Source organism: Phoca vitulina, unplaced genomic scaffold (assembly GCF_004348235.1).
Source record: "Phoca vitulina isolate PV1807 unplaced genomic scaffold, GSC_HSeal_1.0 scaffold7, whole genome shotgun sequence".
In the NCBI taxonomy this organism is placed as follows: Eukaryota; Metazoa; Chordata; class Mammalia; order Carnivora; family Phocidae; genus Phoca; species Phoca vitulina.
The window spans coordinates 54,631,351-54,650,687 of record NW_022589710.1 but is presented as its reverse complement, the minus strand read 5'-3'; the positions used below and the strand labels follow the sequence as shown (position 1 = coordinate 54,650,687).

General features: G+C 39.8%; 1 protein-coding gene across 6 annotated transcripts in view; it reads right to left on the bottom strand.

The window, feature by feature from the left end:
- The window catches only part of FLRT2 (fibronectin leucine rich transmembrane protein 2), a 98,278-nt gene that overhangs the window by 10,880 nt on the left and 68,061 nt on the right, over positions 1-19,337 (bottom strand). The gene's annotated exons all lie outside the window — the stretch shown is intronic.

Below are 19,337 nucleotides of genomic sequence, written 5' to 3'. Positions count from 1 at the left end.
GTAACTAATACAATTTGAGGGCAAACACACGAAACCCTTTCTAGTTATAAATAAACAAATACAAGATAGGGACTGATAAGGTCGTTTAAAAAGATGTGCCCTTTTGGTATGATGCTTAGCAAAATTAAGTCAGTCAGAGAAAGAGAAATACCATATGATTTCACTCATATGCGGAATTTAAGAAACTAGATGAACACTGGGGAAGGGAAGGAAAAATAAAATAAGAGGAAAATTGAGAGGGAGGCAAAGCATAAGAGATGTTGAACTCTAGGAAACAAACAAGGTTGCTGGAGGGGAGGTGGGTAGGGGGATGGGGTACCTGGGTGATGGGCATTAAGGAGGGCACTCGATGTGATGAGCACTGGGTGTTATATGCAACTGATGAATCACTAAATTCTATCTCTGAAACTAATTTAAAAAATAAAATAAAATAAAAGATGTGTCCTTTTGATCTGACACTGAGGGAGAGGAATAAAAGTAACGCACAGAAGCATGCATGAAGGCAAAGAGATTTCTCTTTTCTTCCCCACTTTTTGCCTCTTCTTATCTTTGTCTTTCTCCAAAACAGCTTACGCATGAGTTACCAAGGAGAGTGACTGGACTCCAGTCCATGATACGTTTCTGTTTATTCCTTCTTTTGGGACCTCCGGGTACAGATGAGATACACCCTTCTGATCCCCTTAAGAGCTGCCAAGCTCATGACTGGGAATAAGTTATTTTTCAACACTACTACCTTCCTCACATCTGTGAGGGTTTTTTTTTTTTTTTTTCCTACTTTTTAAGAAGGACCTTCAGCAGACTTTGAAATGATAGAAGTCCCAGTTGGGGAAGTAAAGGCAATCCACAGATAGTAATCATGCCTTCCTGCTCCACAACGTGTCCTGTCTGTTTTTAGATCAGAGAGGTAAAGCAGTTAATTGAAAGGTGCTAGATTTGATTTCCTTACAAAATAAGCTAACAAGACTGGACATGGCAAGCTATGAGTTTCTTAATTCTCACCAACAGACAGAAACTCAAAACAACTTATATCTAGAAGCACACAGGAACTATTTGAAACTGTTCCCTTAGCTATCTTTAGAAAAGTAATTTAAAAAAGAAAAAAAAAACACTGTAAATGCTATCTAAGTGTCAAGGATATTGTAAATTTGTTCTACAACTTAAAAAAAAAAAAATTGTGAACCACCTAAAAAATGCCTCTGATGACCTGAAGCAGTAAAATGCATGTTTTATTGTTCGAAAACCTTTAAAAGGAAAGGGGAGGAATAGGGAATCTTTGTCCAGGCAAAACAGACTGAGCTATGACTTTATTAAAAACCAAACATTATTTGGGGCGACTGGGTGGTTCAGTCGGTTAAGAGTCTGCCTTCGGCTCGGGTCATGATCCCAGGATCCTGGGACCTAGCCCGCATCAGGCTCCCTGCTCTGTGGGAAGCCTGCTTCTCCCTCTCCCACTCCCCCTGCTTGTGTTCCCTCTCTCACTGTGTCTCTCTCTGTCAAAAAAAATAAATAAAATCTTTAGAAAAAATTATTTAATTTGTTAAAACTTACAAATATACATTTCACCACTAGACAGGAGCCATCCCCCCAACCCCCCAGCAAAAATCTCCCTATCTGCTTAAAGAATAATTTATAATACAACTGGGATAGTTTAGGAAAAATGAGTTTAATGTCATCAGCCTGATGTCATCCTTAGCTCAGATTTCAAATTTTTAAGCCATCTCAGTGTTCCCTAATTTCTAACTACTCAAGGGTGATCCTGGTCCAGGAGTGTGATCTCAAGCTGGCAAGTTGTTGGAAAGGCAGAATCTGCATATTAGCAAGAACCGAGGGAGTTATGTTAACATTTGAGAGCATTGCCCTAAACACAGTAACATCTTATTTAATCATTCAAATGTTTTACTTCCTTAAATATAAAACAAATGCAAGAGCATGTCAAATGACTCTTTAGGAAGAGTAAGCATAAGGCATACTGATCACTTCTGTCCCCGGGAGATAGTCTCAAATTACATCTTATACATAAATGACAGCTTGTATGTGGAGTAGTGCAATGACTACACCATACACTTGGCCTCCACAGACCCTTGAAAACGTACATCTGAGTGACAAGCACTAATGCCCAGTAGGAGCTTAAAAAGTTATTTGTAATCAGGAGAGCCCACTTGATAAAGCAGGATTTATTTAAGAACAAACATTTGTTTGGTGCTATTAACATTTACTCTTCCTAAGAGGTAGGAAAGTGAGACCGAAAGAATAGAACCTAACACAGTTTCGAGTATTCCACAGGAATCTTCAACATGTGATACCAGCACACAATAAATAAAATTTCCAAGAGAGAAAAACAGCTGCTCCAGTGTTCTAAGTTCCTAAGTAAAAAGAATAGGTGTTTCTTAACTATGTTTACAAGCCAAGTTTTAAGGCCCTGGAAACAATGAGCTAATTCTTGAGGATGACAGAATTTGCTTAGAAAGTTCATCAACTAACAACCTCAAAGTAATAATCACTGGGAGATAACAAAATACTCAGATTTTGGACCTGGAAACTACCATGCTTCCAAATTATACATTTTCCATTTGCCTGCACTGTGTCTTCTATAAGGAGGGGAAAAGCCCCATCAGCCCATCCTTTGCCCCAGGCCTTGATCTCTTGCTGATGTACTCTACTTAGGAGTGCTTCTTTCGTAATTATGTAAGAAGAGGATGTGGTCCTGAAGAAATCCTCTAATAGGATTACTTCGGACAAACTGTCACTGTTTATCCACCTTAACAGAAGAAAAGTCCCATCGAGATCGGGATGTGTTGATCAGCTATGACAACTTCAGTTCCGAATGAAAACAAGCTCTCAGGGTTTTCTTTGAACTTCTTGAGAATCCCAAAAAATTACAGAAAAGAGCAGATTTGTTGTGATCCTTGGATCAATGACAGCCTATATATGTCAGCCAATATACTGTATCTTTGTTCAAATTAGTGCAAGTGTAAAATTACAAACATACAGGCAATAATGACTTTTTTTTTTTCATTTAAGTAGGCTAAAATTTCCTCTATTTTTTCAGTGCTAATTCCTACCGAATTCTAAAAGCAGAAACGCTTTCAGACCTTAAGCTGGAGACTATTCATAAAGAAAGCAGTATAGTAGAATGGTCAAAAGCACAGCCCCTGAGTTCTCATCCCATCTCTGGCACGGAGTAGCCGCAGGATCTTGACCTTTCATGCCTTCCTTTCCTCACCTGAAAAATGACGATAATAATAGTTCCTAACTCATAGTATTCTTGGGAGAATTAACTAGGATAATATTTGCCAAAAGCTTTCATGATGCTGGACACAAGCAAGAACATAATAAATATAAACTGTTACTCTCCCTAATTATTATTATTTATGTTGTCCAAAGAGGTAAACTCTAACGTGTATTGCAAAATAAAATCACCTTAAACGTACCAAGTTCTATGCCTTTCCATATACTCCAGAATTTCTCAACCTCAGCACTATTGACATTTTGGCCTGGATAATTCTGTGTGGGGCTGCTGCCATGAGCATCCAAAAATGTTTCCAGACATGGTCCTACATATGTCTCCTGGGGTGACAAAATCACCCCCAGTTATGAACCACTGACCCACACCATCTTAGAAGTACCTTAAAGGTTAGCATTATTATTCTAATTTTATAGAAGAAATTGAGCATCGGGTTTCTAATAAATAGAACCTAAAAAAGCCTCTTGCCAAGGACACCAAGAAAACATGAAAATGTAACATGTTTGTCATTCACTTATTCAACCAGTATTTAATAGGGCACTAGAATGAGGATACAGTCTGAGGTGGAGCTAATGTGGGTTTTGGCTTCACGAGTTTGACTAAAGTCAGTGAGGGGAGAGAGAAATGAATAAGCAGGGAATTATGGTACTATGTAAAGTGTTCTAATATTAGGGTATCAAAGAATTATGGTTGTGCTTAAAGAGCTCTAACCTAGTCCCCGGGGTATCAGGAAAAATGCTGCAGGACAAGGATTGTCTATGTGATGATCTGAAGGCTAAAAAGGTGCAAGCAAGGGAAAAGATTCCAGAAGTGCTGCACATGGACCCAAGCTGGTTGAAATCTGGATCAAGAGGTGAAAGTCATGGGATGCCTGGGTGGCTCAGTCGGTTAAGCATCTGCCTTCAGCTCAGGTCATGATCCCAGGGTCCTTGGATCGAGTCCCACATCGGGCTCCCCACTTGGCAGGGAGCCTGCTTCTTCCTCTGCCTGCCACTCCTCCTGCTTGTGCTCTCTCTCTCTCTGACAAATAAATAAATAAAATCTTAAAAAAAAAAAAAAAAAAAAGAGGTGAAACCCAGCCCAGCGGAGAGAAGAAATAAAACTTGGGACAGCACAGCATGTTCTCCCAACTCTTCCTGCTTCTCACTCAGGGAGTCCTGTTTCCAGAAGATAATAAACAAACCCATGTTTCAAGGTCACTAGCCATTTCCATTTATAAGTCTCTAAATATTGGGAATAAAAGATTTTGCTTTACACTATGAGTTTCAAATATTGAGAGCAAAAGTTTTCTTCTCCCCCCCCACCCTTTCCTATTTGTTTGAATACTGCACTGAATATGCTTCCTTTCCAGGAAACTAGAGATTGTGAAGAATGGTTTAATGGAAGGTGTTGAGGAAAAACAGGAATTTTCACTGAAAGTAGAAAACACAGTTTCCAAAGGCTGAGTATAAATCAACACGGAACAAATGCTCTTTGGAGACCCCAAGAACCTGGCCCTGCCAGTCTGTTAAAGCTGATTGTAATGGCACAGTTATTCTGGGCTATTTTACTCTAATTTAACTCTTTTCATAGGAACTGAGACTCAAAGCATATAAATCATGTAAAAGCTTTCAGCAAAGTGTTTCTCTCCCAGTGCTAAGAAGATTTTTTTTTTTTTTAATTAATTCCAGGAGCCTGTATTCCAGGAGCGCTTAATAAACTCAGACTCTAAAAATCATAGTTCAGAAAATAAGAATTGTCAACAAGCCCTGCTGATTGCATAATATAATGACACGAGGACAAACCCAATAAAATCTTAATGGTCTCAGCGTTGGCTGGATTGTCACAAGACAGCGCGGTGCATGAAATGCTATGAATGAGAAAGCTAACCTGAAGAAGGATTCTCTACGAAAGTTTCCCTGGGTACCTGGGACTTAGCACTTCTGGAGTTAGATAATTTATGCTTAAAATCAGACACACAGGTGCAGAATCCATAGGCCTAACTACACTACAAATGTCTCTGTTACAATCTGGAAACACTAAAACAATTTATAGATCTTGTGCACATTTCCACATCCCTGAAGATAGGTTATAAATACTGTTCCTACAACAGTCAGGAGAGTTCTATGGTTAGCGGGCCAAGGTGTGGGGATTAGCAGAGGAATTTGGGGAAAAATAAAACAATAGCTACCCCCTAACTTGAAGCCATTTTTCCATCTCATTCACTGACCCTCAACCAAGCCCCTTGAAGTTTCTCATTAGACAAATATTTTTCTTTGCTAAAACAAAGAGAAAGAAAGAAGGGAAGAGGGAGAGAAGGAGGAAAAGAGGGAAGGAAGGAAAGGAAACACTTTATATAAACAGTTGACAATTCCCTGGCTCCAGTCAGTCTCGAATTGAAAACATTAAAATTGGACCCCCCCCCTCAAAAAAAAAAGAGCTATTCTCCTGGCAAGCATAAAATTCTCTAACACATTTGAAGAGTTGTTCCCACATGGTTTCCAATACACTTGGTTCAAATAATAAGTTTAGAACAAGCAACCAACGTTAAAAACTCAAGTGCATAAACTTTGAGGACACATTCATCATTGTCACTTGATGTTCTACATCCACTAGAGAGCCCCCACTGACCATTCCTCGGTTCCATTAAAAATCTGCATATCTGGATGCAAGACTGGGCCTTCATGGTGTTGAAACTCGGGGGTGAGCAGACACTAATAGAGAAGAATTTTACTGAGATAGCACCAATACAATTAAAGAAAAGAAATAAGTATACAGTCCATAAAGGATGGACCCCCTAGAGCCCATATCTATATATTTGTCAATCCATTTCCAAAAAAGGTACTTAACTCAATTATATATCCATCCATTCATTTGGTCGAACAAACATATACTGAGCACCTCATGTTTCAAGCAAGGAAAATAGCTGGTTTCTTAGGCTCTTATCTCTGAGACGGACTTTTTCCCATCATCTGATTCAGAGATTCTCCAACCCCAAGGGTCATCAAAAACACTAAAGGAAGATGATGGAAAAAGAGGGTTTCTAGGTACTACCCTGCAGATTTTTGGTTTGATAGGTTTTCAAAGAAGGCTCTGCATGTGCATTTTGTCAATATTCCCCAGATGGATCTGATGATCAACTACTTTAGGGCTCAACCACCCAGACACCCACTATAAGGACATGGAGGCAACTGGTTTTTCTCTTTTTTGGATCAAATTGACTTGTAAGAGGAGGAGCTGCAGATGTGGTGGCCTGGCAAGAGCAAAGGGTTTGGGGTAAGTTAAAGTTTGGTTTTGACCTGAGCTCAGCCACTCTTCAAAAGCATGACAACAGGCATTTGACTTAACCTCCTTCAGTCTCTTTGTTCATCTCAGGAGGGGATAATAAGGCTTGCTCACAAAATTGTTGGGAAGACTAGAGGTAATGCATGTGAAGTAACTAAGAATACCAAGTAGGCACTTAATAAAGTGCGCTGGGCTCTGGCGACAGGTGACCTGGATAGCTTTCTGACTTGCCAGTGGTGTTAACTTGGGCACATCGCTTCCCCTCCCTTGGCCCCAGTTAACTGATTTGTCAATTGGAGAAAATGGTAGTATTAATCTCTCACAGTTGTTGTGAGGCTGTAAATCATTTCAAGTGTTATCGAACATGTGGAACACATCCACTCATTATGTGTTGGCCATTCCCATTTTAACTTTAAAAACCAGCAATAATAACAAAAAGCTTCCTGCACAGGGAGCTTTTGTCCTGAATTTAGTAGCGAGTTGGTTCTTTTGAATCCATCAAATTTTACTTTCCTCTTTCGTTCATTGATCATAGTTCTTTCTTTTGGAGATATACACATACATCTTCCCATCCATCAACACTGCGAATATGTGGAGACATTTACTGGGTCTCTCAGATCTTCTCCTTTCCTATGTAAATGTCCCATTTCTTTCATTTGCTTCAGAATCTTAGCAATGCTGATGCCTCTGTTTCTTGATATGTGCTGCCCAGAATGGAAAACAAGACTCACATGGTGTGACCAGCACCAAGTACGGCCCAGTAAACACGTGGGGAATGCCCACTCCCTGCCAGGCATAGACCCAGTTACTATAAAGATATCTATGGCACAGGCCCCGTGATAGAGTATCAGTTCACGTCAGATCAAATAACTCTTTGCATAAAGCTCTTTATAATTCTAAAAGCATTTTAATATGTTTCATTTCATGTAATCCCAAAACAACCCATAGGAGATATGTCTATCAACCTCACATGAAGTCTACAGAGATGAAGTAATTTGCTTGAAGCCATATTGATGGTATGAGCAGAGGATGGTATTATAAATTTTCCCTAAGAAAATACTAGCTACTGGTATGATTTTATAAATGGTCTTAGTTATGATGGTATTAAAACCAACATGCACTTCCCTGCAAAAACAAAAGTCTCTCCTTACTGATTAAATATACAAAACTATCAGTAGCCTGGCATCTGAAGTGAGTAAAACTTCCAAGATGGACTAGTGCATAAATAAAGGGTAATTATGCCCCGGAACCCACTGTCTCTTCCGCCCTGTGACTCCAGGGTTCAGCAGGAGTGGTTTGAAACTAAGCTGCAGCTCAGCTGATGGGCAGCATCAAGGTGCCAAGGATTGGAGGAATCTGAAGGACTTGAGGCTACTGATAGGCTTCTAGCAAAACAGACAGCAAAGTTTCCTTGCCTACTTCATCTCAAAGAACCCCAAGTTGGCTGTCACCACATTCTACAGCTTGGGAAGGTCTTTATGTGGGGCCACTGTGGCAAAAGCTGTTGAAGGAGTAAAGCTAGTCACCAACTGCCCAACACATGGCCACCTTCTGTATACTAATAGCTTGGGATGAGATGATGTAGGTATCAAGAATTCCTTGAATTCCAAGGGAAAAAAATCTGTAGAAAGTGAGATCAGTAATCTCCAAACAGTAATTTTAAGAAAGATCTTGCTAGATCATTTTTTTTTTTTCATTCTGCAAAGGACCTTTTCTAAACAATCCCATAAGAACACTTGACTCCAGAAAGTCTGAAAGATTTCTTCTTCTATCTTCTGTCCTGCGAACCAAAAATGCAGTGCTCACTCTGAATACTTGTGTCCCTTTCCATGCTGCCCCCTAGTCTGTCATGACCCCAAGCATTCACCTAGAGTGGGGGGGAGGGGAATGAAAAGTCATCTTCTTTTCTTCCCTTTTTCCAACCTCCTTTTCTTTTCTTTTTCTTTTTTTTTTTTTTTTGAGAGGCAAGCTATGTTGGGGCAGGACAAAAGATTTGAGCTTGCTATTTACACTGGCCTTAATAATTCAACAGAAGAAATAAGCAAATGACTACAATCACTTTATGCACCACTAAGCCTCTGGTGCATTTCCAACTTGAGTTCAAATTCAGCTAAATATTCAAATACTTACTGAGTGCTAACCACTGCTAGTACAGTGAAATACTCACAGAGCCATGAGAAATAAGTCATTATTATCCAGAATTTGCAAATCTGTGACTTACTCAAATTCAAATAGTAGCAAATCCTAGCCATAGAATCCCAGTTCAGTCTTTCTGATAAAAAAGAAAAGAGGGCACCTAGGTGGCTCAGTTGGTTAAGCGATGGCCTTCAGCTCAGGTCATGATCCCGGAGTCCAGGGATTGAATCCCGCATCAGGCTCCCTGCTCAGTGGGGAATCTGCTTCTCCTTCTGACCCTCTCCCATTTTATGATCTCTCTTACTCTCTCTCTCAAATAAATAAATGAAATCTTTAAAAGAAAAAAAAAAGAAAACAATTTGGTGCTCTTCCCACCACATTCGCCTCCTATCTTATTGGTTTAGGGTGTACAATCTATTATTTCAAAAATTCTTCTGCCCATTATTCTTTCATTGCACCTTGAATCAAGCAAACAAATCCACCCAATCACAAGCCCAATCTCCCCTGAGCTTTCCTGAGTTTCAGATTCTCACCAGAGAAAGTCACCTAATAACACCCATGAGGTCTACCTTAAATAAGAAATCACTAACCTACAGTGAGGCCGCCCCCCATCTAGCAACGCTGTTCTACTTCTCTGGAAACTTCTCCCTCATTCTCCTCAAAGATGGAGTCAGTCTTCACTCTCCTTAAATTCCCTAACTTCTCCTTTCACTTTCAGTAGACAACCATGACTTTAATCTGAAGATGAGCAGAAGACATCAGACAGGATCTCCCATGTCTTTCTGTTGCCAAACATCTGAGTCCATCTGCGTCTGCACCCACTTTCTTTTCCTCAAAGGCTGACCACTCCATCTCTCTTGTTGAGCCCTTGCCCCACAGGCCTCTCTAGAATATATCTCTCTATGTTCTCCTTCCCTGTGTATCAACCTCTCTGTCTCAAACTAGATCTATTTTTAAACATTCTCTGGGGGTGCCTGGGTGGTTCTGTCGGTTGGGTATCTGACTCTTGATTTTGGCTCAGGTCGTGATCTCAGGGTCATGGGATCAAGCCCCGAGTGCAACTCTGTGCTCAGCGCAGAGTCTGCTTATCTCTCTCTCTCTGTCCCTCCCCTTCTAGCACTCTCTCTCTAAAATAAATAAATAAAAATCTTTAAAAAATAAACATTCTTTAGTATTTTCCACTTAAAAAAATAATCACCCCCCTCCAGCTGTTGCCCCATTTCTCTTCTAACATTTAGCCAAACTTCTAGAAAGATTGGTTCATAATCGAATCTCTGTTTTCTCACCTCCCACCCATTTCCCACCATCACTCTCCACACTGGTTCCTGTCTCTACTTTCACACTAGCATGTCTCACTGACATCAATTATCAGTCCTAGGTTGGTAAATCCAAAGGGCTCTTGCCTGTCTTCTTTTTTCTTTATCTTGCAGCATCATTTAGACCTGCTGTGCATGCCGTTCCTGAACCATTCTCAATCTCTGGTAGCTATGACATCATAGTCTGTTGGTTTTCCTCCCATTCCTCCTATTTCCTATTTTGCAGGCTTCCTCTCCTCAATCTAGGCATTCAGTGTGAGTCCAATAAGCTTGGATCCAGGTGCTCTTCTTCTTCTCTTTCTGTAGGACATGGCAACCAAGCCCTAAATTTAAATTGTCACCTGTATATGCAAATAAATCACAAACTACAGTCTCCATCTTAGCCTCTCCTCTTAGCTCCTTACCTGTACAGCTAAACACCCACTTGACTTACTCATTTCAGTGTTTTAAGGGCATTTTTAACTTAGCATTTGCAGTTTCAGACACTTTTTTAAAGAACCTTCCATACACTGACTCATAACAAAGCAATACATTTGGTACTGTTACTACCCCCACGGAGAGAAGGAGCCCCAAGTTAGGTAGCTTCTCCAAAGCCGATCATGAGATAAGGGACAGGGAGGAACAGAATTTGAACTCAGGCATGAGCCGCAGAGCCTTGCTCCTAACCCCTTTCTTGCTTCCCTGTAAGCTCTACGTGGGCAGAGGTTGGACTGCTTTTGCTCACTACTGTTTCCCCAGAGCCTACAAAGGCAGATGTCAGACATTCAAGAAGTGTTTATAGAATAAATAGATGAATCAAAAAGCAACCTTCAGATGATTACTTTGCTTGAAGAGGCAGTCTGTAAAAACTCTTTGACAACTTCAATCTGAGGTCTCATAAAGAAACACCAAGCTAATATTCTGGAAAAGGCTTCAAAGGCTTTAAGCAACCCTAACCTACCTGGAGAGACTGAGAGATAGGTAGAGAGATGGACGAATAGTCTTCAAATACAAAGAAACTAGATGACCTTAGAAAAGGGCATAAAACATGCAACTAGAAAATAATTGTAATTGCCATAGCACTATAATTGTTTTGCAAAATACATCAAATTCTGTGCTCTTATCGACTGAAATGGGGTCAGCCTGACCCATTATTACAAACTTGGTTTGATGAAAGGCATGTCTAATCACCCTAGATACCTAACTTTTCAGTTCTATGATGATTGTGACCCGAATTCAGATAAGTCCTTATGGTCTACTACAGAAACTCTGTGTTTCTTAAAAAAAAAAAGAAAAAGAAGAAAGAAAAAAAAAAAGGAAAAGAACAACAACAACAAAAAAACCCAAAACAACGACAACAAAAAACCCAAGTGTTCCTTCTCATATAATGCCAATAGCTTATAAATATTTACACAAATTTCAATGTGACAGTTCAACTGTGCTTTAATTGCACACCCCTTTACCATTCCACATAGTTAGAATCCATACAAAATAGGTCGGGAACTTTAAGAGCTATAAAAAAGCTCATGAAAAAAATAAACTGAATCCAAAAATATAAACATGACCCATTTTCCCACCAAAATATTGCACCACATATGTAATATGCATAATGAAACAGAAAATCTTGTTGTCTCCTTCACAAGGAGAATATAGATTTCAGTCAGTGATATTGATCAGGCATATGAAATGAAATTACATAGTGTGTATTTGCAGGTGAGTTACCTGGTTTTGAGTTTAAAAAATGAAAAATTCATTGCATAAGCCTATTTTAGTATCATAGGGATGGCTCTGAATGTAAATGGTATAAAATTTCCTCACTGAATAAACAGGTTTTACAGAGCGCCTCCTCGTCTTCTGAACACCTGTCACACTGAAGTGTCAGGCTATGTTCAGGGGACTATTTCTGGATTTGAGGCATGAGAGGGAAGAAGAAACAAAAGAAAGATGGTGATTTCCTATCCTTGACCTTCTCCTTTTCTCAAGGGCATCTCCCCCAGCATGATCAGATATGCGATAAAATAAAATCAAGTGATTTCCCAGACTGAAAATTAAACCCCAGATGAGAGCCATTAGTATTGTCCAGTGTAAGCTTCACACTACACAAAAGGAATCATTCAAAGCAAAATATTAAAAATACACAGCAGATTTTAAAGCTATCTTTGGAAAATCTACACTAACAGCTTTTCTCATCTGAATGAAATGTTAAGTAAGATATGTTTCCCAAACAAAGGAGAATTTAAACATACGAACAGATCCTTTTACAGGTTTACACACAGTCAGAGCACTCCTTTCATTTATGAACATTGCAGGCTTCAAACTTTATCCCCAATGCAGAAAGTTTATATTTTCTTAATTATATGCTGTCAATCAATTTCAACCACTTAATTCTTTGTTTAAAGAAAAGATCTTCTCCCCCACCCCCGACAAACACACACACACACACACACACACACACACACACACACACATCAGAACATGATGACTTTTTGTTTGTTTGTTTCTTTCTTTCTTTGTATTAAGAAAAGCAATCTACAGCCTTACTCAGTGTCACCCAGGTTCCTGTACACAAAGCCACCACCAGAGGGAGGCAACACAGCTGAAAGGTCGTCCCAGTAACAAACACACACAATCATGCAAGAAGACAGTTTAGACTGGTTTTTCATCTTTGTCTCAGCTACTTGATAAATGTCCAGAAAAGAGTTCCAATCTCCACTTCTAAATAAAATAAAAAACTCAAGTATTAGAGAGTAACATGATGTTTGGGATGATAAAGCAGATTAAAATACTGAGATCGATGAGGGCGGCATCATATGCATGGCATGAGATCAGATTACTCATTGCTTCCTTAGCCACACTCTCACGCTTGACTAAAATACGGGGTTCCCATACCCTTGGGAGTATCATGATTGGTGTGACAAGGTTTATCTTCTAAAGGATTACATCTAAATGGCAGGTTTGTTCTCTGAGACAAAACATTCAAGAAATAGGTCAAGGAAAAATACACTTTGAATGGGCAGCCAATTAACATGATGTGGTTTCCTCAAAAACCCTTCCTCACTAGGTCCCTGATTATAAAATTATAAAATTTTATAATTATAAACCAATTCCTTTGTATTAGAATGCTACTCTCTCTAGAAATCCAAACATTCTTGGCAGACATTCTAAATCAAGTGAAGAGTATCTGACCTTTGCCTAGAGCTAGTATTTCTCACTCATTAATTCATCAAATAATTGTTGAGTGGCTACTTACTATGTATCTGGCACAGGATGGGATCCTTGTGATGCAAAGTTGAGAAAGATAAAGTAGTTACAGTCAGGAAAGTGACATGTTTAGAAAGCAAGACAGAAAAGAAAAAAAAAAAGAACTACACACATGAAACAATGATAAAGTTGTGAGCAATGTCATGAAGGAAATAAAGAAGGGTGACAGAGAATATCACTGTGGGTGATAGGTGTGGGTTTAGATATGGCGGTCATGGATGACATCTTGGAGAATGGGATTCCCAAAGAATGAGGAGTTGTAATGAATGAGGGATCTGGGAGAAGAGAGGGCAGTGCATGGGAAGAAAGAGGCCAACACAACGTCTAGGCATAATAAGAGCAGGTGCAAAGGTCCAAGGGAGGAAGAGCCTAACCTCTTCCTGGAATGAAAAGACCAATGTGGCTGGCATTTATTTAGTGAGGAGTAGAGTGAACAGAGGGCCACTGATAGGCCTGTTTGCACAAAGTCTCATGGCTTTGGCGAGCCATTTGGATTTATTCTAAGGGCAACGGGAAGCCCAAGTTTAAATGGACTAGAACAGGAACGGTATGGTGAGAGAAGGTAAGGATCGAAAGAGACAACCTGAATCTGTACAGCAAAGAGCTGAAAGAAATTTTGGGGGAAGGGATAAAGTCGAACAGAAAATGTTATAGAGAAGAGGAACTTGGGGGGGCAAAGTAAGCTCCATACTCTGTCAGAATTTTCTTTCAATGTCCCATTTCAGGATAAATAACCCCCACATTTTTCAGCTGTCTCAAATTCTCTTTGGAAATAGATGAAGTATAAATAATAAATAAATAAAAGAAATACAGCTTTGACTAAACAAGAACTTTAAAGACAAAGTGAGGTACCCATGCTGGGTAAAGACAGCCACATAATTAATTAGAATGGTCTCTCCCCTTCTATCCTGAGCACTGAAGCCAGCCACCCTGTTTAGCATAATGTCCCTTTCACTGGGAAAGGTACAGACCACCCGCTGTTCCCTAGCAAGTAAATTGCTCCCTACTATAAATTATTCTATGTGGTGAGGAAAAGCACTGACTTTATAATTTTTTAAATTTTTTATTTCTGAAGCTATGAGCACAGCCTGGAAAACAACCCTAGTTAATTTGAAAAAGCAGCTTTTAGTGGCCCTACTGACAAGAAATTTGTCAGTGCTGTCCAGGGTTGGGCAGGACTGCATCACTCCAGAGAGGCTGTTCTGTCTCACTTGAGGGGGGTGGGCACTGCTGCCTGGCTCCCTGCGGTGAGGATGGGCCCCACTCAAGGGGGGGGCAAGAACCTGGGCATTGTCTCTTTCCTCCTGAAAGCTCATGTGCTTCTAGAAACAAGTCTTTTTTTAATTTATTTTATTTTATTTTTTTTAGACCCAAGTCTTTTGCTTCGTTTTTTTACAAGAGATGAGTTGGTCTTTTGAGGGACTTATGGGGTCAGAAACTGGAGACTTAGGGTCAGGACCTAATGGAGAGATTCTCAGGTGAAATAATCACCTCCATTAGCTTCCTTTGATTGTTGCTAAGCCCTAACCCTAATGTTTCCTCAGAATGTTCTGTCCCCTGACTCTCTTGCTCACTATTCAGGGAAGTCAGAGTATGGGAATAATCTCAAAATCAGTGAGAATTCCTCAAACTGTGACTGACCGCAGTACGACCGTCAGACCTGTCTGTGACTTGCACCCTCACACCAGGTCAAGATGTGCAACAGGACAAAGGCCGTGACCATCCAAAGCCTATATGGCCCTTCCAGGCTATGCTCTTGAGATATGCTCTTGAAGGTTGCAGAAACCTTCTCCCAGGGCCTGGACTGGCTTCTCAGCGGCCAAAATAAATATCCATTCATTCATTCATTCATTAGTTCACTATTGAATATCCACACATGACAAGTAGTGGATTGTTATGGACGCAGCTGTGCCCTGCAAAACTCATGGGTTCAAGTCCTAACCTCTCGAACCTCAGAATGTGCCCATATTTGGAGACAGAATCTTTAAAGAAATAACTAAGTTAAAATTAGGTCATTATTGTGTCCCTGATCCAATATTACCGGTGTCCTTCCAAGAAGAGGAGATCAGGACACAGTTACACAGAGAGGAACCATGTGAAGACACAGGAAGAAGATGGCCATCAACAAGCTGAGGAGAGAGGTCTCAGAATCCTGCAGACATCTTGATTTCACCCTTCTAGCCTCCAGGATTGTGAGAAGATAAATTTCTGTGGTTTAAGCCACCCAGTCTGTGGGGCTTTGCTACGGCAGCCCACGTAAACTGGTAGAGATACCTCACTTCGATAGTTCACAATGCAGTGGAAAGAAAGATACACCAGAGTCAATTGTAAAACGAGGTGATTGAAAAGCAGCTCACTTATGCCCCACTCCCACAGCAGGACTGCAAAGCAATTTGTTTGTACACCGCTGGAAAGTCTTCCTTCTGGACCTCCACTCTGAACCGGATTTCAGTTTCTAGGACTTAAGCATTCTCACTCTTGGAGCTGAAAATCTTCTTTTCTCAAGTACCGTGGCCATATACCCCCAGCAGTTCCAAGAATCCATCCACCCCCTATTTTTCAGGCCAGCGAACAATGACTTCATACCTCTGATGACAATCCATTAATAAAAAATGAAAACTGCTAAGAGATTATTAAGAAAAGTATATTGTCTAACTCTAATTGCTCTCTCAGGCTCTAAAAACCATTGATGTGCTTCAACCCTTTGCCGGTTTCTCTGCATCACAGCTCTCACATCTAAGTGTCCATCTCAGGGTGGGGTTCATCTAGGGGGGAAGGGAGCAGGACTCCCAGGTCAACTTGCCCAGTCTCATAATGAGCCGGTCCCACTCTGACACAGTGCCCCACGGCCTTGGCTGGAGAGGAAGCGTAGTCACCTGACATACAATAAATCACTCATTCTCTACAAGGGTGATACCATCCCCAAGGTGGGTAAAAACTGGTTCTTGGGGGAAAGAGAAGAAAACCTTAGATATTATGATAGTTTGTGGCCTTTTAAGTGGCCACACGACACAAACAGACATACTATATATACACAATATTAAAATGTCACAAGGGAAAGGGAGCTTTAGGAAAAGAAAATATCTAGGCAACCTTCTTAGAGGAGCAACAACAACAAAAAAAATTGAGAGACACTTGTATAGACTGGAAGTAAGAATACCAAGTGTGGAAGTAAGAAGAATAATAACTAACATGTGCTGAGTGCCATGTAAAACTGAAATGCACAACACCACATGCTTGAGCTTTGTCAACTCACTTAATTCTCGTGGCAACCCAAGAAGTAACTGTTATTATTATATTGACATTCTACTGATGTAGATATGGAGGCATTAAGTGTTTAATTTTGTGAAGGTTACACATCTTAGATCTATAGTGGCTGGGATATATGTAGCAGAAAGCTCCTTACCAATATGCCACTTAATCAATATACCTAAAAATACTATGCTCGCATACCCTCACTGACTGCACTGATGGCATATTGGACGCTGCTCGGATAGTCTTCCAGTACCTCCACACTTGCTCCTGACTTTTTTTTTTTTAAAGATTTTATTTATTTATTTGAGAGAGAGAATGAGAAAGAGAGAGCATGGGGGGGAGGTCAGAAGGAGAAGCAGACTCCCCGCTGAGCAGGGGGCCCAATGCGGGACTCGATCCTGGAACTCCAGGATCATGACCTGAGCCGAAGGCAGTCGCTTAACCAACTGAGCCACCCAGGCGCCCCTGCTCCTGACTTTTGAGCTCTATGTCTACCAAGAGTTCCAAACCATGTTATGCTAGTTAGGCTTCTGTACTGTAATTATACAATTAGAATAAAGATTTTGTAAAGCAATAAAACAGAAGCACAAGAAGGGAGTTACTCATATGAAAACACGGTTGAATAGTTTAGAAAAACTAGTTTTTTTTGTTTTGTTTTGTCTTTTTTTTTTTTTAATGGCAAATCAGTTAAAGTTGCCAGCACATTACGGAAGACAAAAATGGAGAGAGCAGGATCTTAAAGATCTGTTTCAATTCTACACTCAGGTTACTCTCCTAGTGCCTAAATGTTTTAATTCCAATATAAGAAAGGAAACCGGAAATCAGAGTTCGTGCATTTGGGGGAGAAAACAGTATTAATCCAATCAGGTTCCATATGCAGATAGAACCCTGGGGCCTACATCAAAAGACTGGCAAATTAATGTCCTCTTAAATGGTTTTGTTTTATGTGTATATAAGTTATTATTATTTTTTTATGATTTCTTAATTAAAATGAAATAACCGTCCCGATTGTGTCTGATATGGATAACTTGTACACTATGGACATTTTCAAAAGCATATTGTCATTCTATCAGCCCTAAAACCTAGAAAAGCTGTAATTTATTATTGAGGCAAAAACTTAAGCAAAACTGATGAGCACTATCCAATGGAGGCACCTACCATTGCCAAAATAAATAATGCTCTTTATTTCCAACTAAAGCTGTGAGTTCTTGAAAGGCAGAATGTAGCTCAAAGAAAACAAAACACTGGCTCCCTAAATGACCTTTCTTTTTGTCCTAAATGACCTTTCTTGATGAAAAAAAGGAAAGAGAGAAAGAGAGGGAGAAAGAGAAGGAGAAGGGAGGGAGAGAGGAAGGAAGCGAGGAAGGGAGGGAGGGAGGGAGGAAGGAATGAAGGAAGGAAGGAAGGAAAGGAAGATGAAAGAAAGGAAGAGAAAGAAAGAAAGAAAAGAAAGAAGAAAGAAAAGAAAGAAAGAAAGAGAAAGGAAGAAAGAAAGAAAGAAAGAAAGAAAGAAAGAAAGAAAGAAAGAAAGAAAGAAGAAAGAAAGAAAGAAAGAAAGAAAGAAAGAAAGAAAGAAAGAAAAAGAAAGAAAGAAAGAAAAAGAAAGAAAGAAAGAAAAGAAAAGAAAGAAAGAAAAAGAAGACAATTGAAAGGAGGGTGTAAATTTAATTAAATCAGGTGGAAAGTCTGGGATGTTATTAAAGGAAAAAATGAAAAAGCACACTTAAAGTCTACCCTACCCAGGCACTTCTGACTACCTGAATTATTTATCAGGTGCACTGCAGTTAGGCTCCAAAAGGGCTATGAATTCTTAGTGGTGTTTTTTTGACCTGTGATGATTCTGAACCCTCCGTGTCATGTCAAAGCGCCCTGTCTTCACTAACTAGCACTGACAGCCAGACCAAGGCTGGGAGGGCCACTGTGGTCTTCCCATTTTCTTTCCTAATCCCCCTGGTCCACCCCTCTGCACACACACAGCAGGAAAGACTAATTTCTTTCCCATTTTCTAAACCCTCTTTGAAGGTATTTCTCTAGCACTGTTCTGAACTGCAGTGATTTAGAGCAATTTAGTTTATCTGCATCTTTTTATTTCCTCTGCCATTAGTCCAATTTCAAAAACAATAAGAACAAAAAGAAATCCTTCTCAGTTTTAAAAACAATCCTTAGGCTTATTTATCTTGTTTCTGATTTTTTTTTTTCCCCTTTTGGTAGAGTTTTCCCACTGTCTCTCAATTTCTTTATCCACACCAATTTGTGCAAATAAATGCTGCCTACAGCCACCATTAATTCTTGAAGTGTGACCTACTGTGAATAACAATGTTCAAAAACTCAGGCTTGCTTGTGCAAGGTCAAAAGAAGTGAAAGATATGATCCAAGTCCTTGAAAATTTCACAACTTGGTTGGCTAAATAAATATGCACATTAGAGAAGATTACAGACAAGAGAGAAACAGGTGGAAAACACATGAAATAAGGTATAAGTAAAGGAAGACCTGGGTAAGATTTTGGAGATTGTGATTTTATTCCTGAATGTCCCACCAGGACAGGCATGTCTCTTAACTTTCCTAGGCATTGTGTCATACACAACTTTATGGAAGGAGCTGGACTCACTTCTCTCTAAGCTTCTTCCCAATGTTAAAATAAGTGACAATTTTTCAACGCATTTCATCCCCCAAAATCAACCACAAAAAATGTTAAAAAAAAAAAAAAAAACAGCAAAACCCAGTGGTATTAATTTAGGTAAAGTGGCTTTTGAAGTTCTTGAGTTCATAGAAGTGATATTAATGAAAGCAATGATGTGAGCTTGAACAAAAGCAGTATGCTTGAACACAGTCAAAATGGTCCCATCAAAAACAGTGGAGGGACTCTTTTTGTTACCCAGAAA